Source organism: Zalophus californianus, chromosome 1, assembly GCF_009762305.2.
Source record: "Zalophus californianus isolate mZalCal1 chromosome 1, mZalCal1.pri.v2, whole genome shotgun sequence".
Classification (NCBI taxonomy): Eukaryota; Metazoa; Chordata; class Mammalia; order Carnivora; family Otariidae; genus Zalophus; species Zalophus californianus.
In genome coordinates this window covers 124,014,603-124,019,218 of record NC_045595.1, presented here as the reverse complement: position 1 = coordinate 124,019,218, position 4,616 = coordinate 124,014,603, and the positions used below count along the sequence as shown (strand labels likewise).

The following is a 4,616-nucleotide window of genomic DNA, read 5'->3' as shown; positions in this document are numbered from 1 at the left end:
TAGCTGCTTTGTTTCCCAGCCCTCAGCAGGTTGGAAGCAGCAAATTAGAAATGGGGAGGAGACAGTGAAACAGCCAGAGGCCGTCACTCAGACAGCAAGTGCCAGCTCACAGCAGGCACAAAGGATGAAGTGAGGGGAGAAATATAAAAAGCCAACCTAAATACTCAAGCACACAACAGTAAGTGGGGAATCCCCACAGCTCAATTTATTTAAATAACTCCTCAGTGCACTGCAGTGTTTTACGGATCGGTCTAGAGTTTTTCTTAACGTCCTAAAAGAAGAACCAGGAATGTGATGGCATCATTATATTACACATTTTCTAAGGAGTCAGAGAATTGTTATATTTTCTCAAATTTTTAATGCTATGCAATTAGAATAACATTTAAACATTTTTTTGATTAGAGGGATAAATTCTACTTATTAAAAAAACACTTCTGTAAAATACAACAATGAATAATACACTTTTTACTTCTTAAGATTAATGAAGGTTGACCCAACAAAATCATACAACGTTGGGTGATAATATCTTGATACAGAAAAATAATAACACTTACCTCTGCTACCAAAGCTGAGGTCTTGAACTTTCTCTTTTTGCAGACTTCTGAGTTGGTGAAATGTCATCCCTATTATTCCATAAAGGCTTTATATATTGAGACACATCTTGGAATGCCTGTCTTCTGAATGTCAATCATTAGATCAAACCTTGGAAAACTTTTTTAGCAGTTTTGTGAAAAGACGATCCATTTTGTGCTTTTTTTTTTACTGAGTAGTGTGATGGAGCCTGCTCCTACCGAGTCGAGAGAGCCCACTGTGGCATCTCTCCCCAAGACTGAGTTCAGAGACTTCACATTGTCAGCTTGAAAACGGCCACAGTGGGAGCATCCGTACCATGAAATCAACAAACACTATAAATCACTGTTATTTTCTTTTCTTTTCAGGGAGTTGGTTGTTAAACATTTACCAGCACACCACTGGTTATATCTGATGCTTTAGATATGTTGGATGGTCTTAGATTCAACTGCCACCACCTATGGCTCTTTCCTAAATAGGAAATGTAAATTGTTACAGCTGGTCAGTCCTCAGCACAATTGGCAAGGTAGGAAAGCTTGTTTTGTTACATTTTATTGGGATCCAGATAATCCAGTTGAATTACTAAATTATTTGAGCAAGGGTGACAAAATAGATGGAAATGCGCTGAGTATAAAAGAGAAGAAAGTCTGTGGGTCAGTACTGTTATAAAATATGATCCTAATAATCCTTGCTTCAAGAAATCATATCATTTGCCAGATCCTTATAGGGCTTGGAAGAAATAGACATGTAACGGAAGCAAATATTAGGCTTCATATTTAGATTAGAATTGGATCACAAGCTTCCACAGAGACAGTTGTCTTTATCAGGGAGTGTATAAGCCCTTCTATTATCTGGATATTTGATGCTCTTGAGATAGGCAAGTTCATTTAAACCACTCACTCTACCAGTGAGTAATATTTGTGATTGTAGGGAATTCCCAAATGTCATTGCTTATGTAAATCCAACCTGATGACTCTTATAACATATTTGGGATTTTGAGCTTTGACGTGTGCTGACCTGTAGGCACCTATGTATTTTGACCAGGTTTTATTTCTTTATAACAACCATGAACAAATGATGAGGGCCAGAGCGGTCATTATAGGGGGAAAATGTTCAAACAGCTTTTTTCTTACCTCTTTAAAGCTAGAAGAGGACTATTTATATGCTTTCAAAGAGATCAATTGGCTATTCACCCCAGTCTCATATTTGATCCTGAAAAGCAACAGAGATTTTAGGATGAAAAAAATCTGTTTATCTAATAAATTCTGGCACTTAATGCAGTCAGTTCATCAAATTCTCCAAATAATTCCATCCAAAAACTTGAATTCACAAGTGTTAATATTGAGTGCCTGCTATAAGCAAAGCACTCTGCTGGTCATTACAGAAATATAAAAGGATGGCCAAGATATGGTTCCTGCTTTCAAGACTCTTTAATACATAGTGAAGGATAAACATTTAGCCTGTTATAGTCAATTGCTAATTTACAATTTTTTAAATACAATAAAATATTCAACTCCGAAGTTATGAACAGACTATTTCATGATCAGAAAAAAAAAAAAAGAAAAGAAATATTTGAGAAAGTACTGGAATGTCTGCTTCTTACGGCCAGGAGCTTCTCTATCACAGTTTCAGCTGTGCCCAGTGGATTATTTATCAAGGGTATTTGTCCAATGAATCTTGTTGTCCCTTTGTGTTATTTTTATAAACATCCATGATCACGGAGTCTAAAAGTTAATAACTAAAGATCGCTTGGTAGTAGGATGTCAAATAAACTACGTTATCTCCTAGTGGTCTATGCTATAAAGTTTTCTAAAGTATTACTTTTTTTTTTTCATTTTTCAATTCTAGTAGGACACTCAAATTTCATGTGAAGAAAAAAAAGAATCAAAATAACTTGTCATCGTGTACAAAATAGCAATTCTACCTTTAAAGTGCTAATCCCATTACTTAAATGTTCTTCATTAAAATAACTTTATACTTCCCAGGTATTAATAAATACTGAAATATATACAGGAAGAAAGAAATCTGAATTTCGTATGTGTTTTCATAATTTGCCAACTTCCTCAAATTGGAATTTTATCAGAAAAAAACAGAGAAAACAGGAAAAAAACTGAAGCCAAAAAAAGGCATATTGAAATCAAGAAAAAAATTGGGTGAATCCCAAAAATGCTCCTTGAGAATTTGCCAAAACATTTTAAAATCTCATATGAGATTTCATTCCCCCTCCAATGTGATTTATTTAACTCTAGCCCAACAAACGGAGCGGCGAATACAGGCACTAAGTCAAAGTCACAGTCGACCAGAAGGCAAAAGCCATACTCCATTCTCAGGAAATCTTTGCTGCCCCGCTGCCCACCCTCAACACAAACCTCTACCTTCTCACTCCCACCTCCCTCCTATGCTCACCTCCCACCCCTGGCAAACCAAAGCAGATTCCTTGGAGGTCCGCCATACTGGGCCATGGCTTTCTGTTCCTTAAGAACTTACAATACAGGGGTGCCTGCCGACCCTTAGCTTCGGCCGGGGTCCTGATCTCCAGGGTCCTGGGACTGAGCAGGCTCCACGCTCAGCAGGGAGTCGGCTTGGGCTTCTCTCCCTCTGCCCCGCCCCACCATGCGCACGCGCACTCTCTCAAATAAATAAATCTAAAAAAAAAAAAAAAAACTTACAGTACAGTGAGGCAGTCACTTTGCCGCTCTGTGCCTCGGTTTCCTCACTTGTAAAACAGGTGAAAATATCTGACCTTCCTGACTCACAGTTTTTCTGAGGTTCAATGTCTTGATACATGAGGAAAAGACAAACGAAAACCCTTTGCAAATGTGGTTACTGTTTATTCCAGATTATCTAATTTCCGAACACATTAAAGAAAGTTTAGGTTTATGAAACCGCATGATTGCAGGTCCTTTTCCCTTGGCTATATAGGGAAGTTCCAAAATTTCCCATGTTTCACCCATTTCATTACGTTACTTCATTAAGGGCAAGGTTGAGTGGGTTAGTGGTTAGGTTATGGGACTAGGCATAATACTTCCTGCATTCTTATCTGACTTGGCCATTGTTTTGTTATTGCCTCAGGGAAAATCTTAATGCCTTAATTTGCTGTGAAAACAAATACATATCAGGGATATTTACTTTGAAAAAGGGTTATGAGACTTTGAATGGATTGATTTGAGAGGGCTTTCTACGTGAATCTTGTTCTTTGGAGCCAAATTATATTGGGTAATTGAAAATCAATAGAAAAAGAACTAATTTTAATTGAGTTTTACTTTGTCTTGAGCACTGTGCTTACATTCTCATTCAATCTTTACAAGCTGCAAGGTATATAACATTATGGCCGTCCTTACAGATAAGGAAGGGGAGTCTCAAGAATTTACCCAAACATCACCAACTATGGGAGATAGGACCGTGATGAAAACTCTCTCCTCTCTAATGTGAAATCCCTACTCACTTTCCTAAACCTCTGCTCCTCACAGTGTGGTCTGTGGAGAAGCAGCAAGGGAACCACCTGGATCTAGTTAGAAATGCAGAATCTCAGGCTTCACCCCTCTGGCTACTAAAGGACAATCTGCGTTCTAGTAAGATTCCCACATTAAAGTTTGAGACTCTCGCAAGACCACCTGGCCTCTCAAACGGACTGCTGACATAATTGCTTCTCTTCACAGCTGACCTGGTTTCTGGATGAGCCCCTAACACCCACACATACCCCCAAGCCCCCTACACCAGCTCAAGCCCAGGCAAAATTAACCACAGCTTCTCTTTAGATATGGCCCTGGTTTATTCCACCATTATAACCTCCCAGGATTGGTTCATAACTAAATGCATATATGACCTTTTACTGTGCTACGGTATACACTCTATGAGAGCGGGCCTGGTCTTGTCCATCACTGTATCTTGTGCACCTGTGACTTAAATTGGGGTTGATTAAATTAATAAATTAAGTGGCACTTCTCTAGTGTCTCAAAATTTTCCCTTTGTTACCTCTTTCCCAAATGTAGCCACCACGCCTGACACTCTTCACTCTGAGAGGCTCAACTATTATCAGTTGAAAG

General features: G+C 38.6%; 1 long non-coding RNA gene across 1 annotated transcript; it reads right to left on the bottom strand.

The window, feature by feature from the left end:
• Positions 1-581: 581 nt before the first annotated feature.
• Positions 582-3,161, bottom strand: LOC113918762. Its single transcript, XR_004820235.1, has 3 exons — positions 3,058-3,161; positions 1,704-1,782; positions 582-1,041 (listed from the first exon to the last, which is right to left on the bottom strand). It is a non-coding gene; the product is annotated as an uncharacterized LOC113918762 (long non-coding RNA).
• Positions 3,162-4,616: the final 1,455 nt, after the last annotated feature.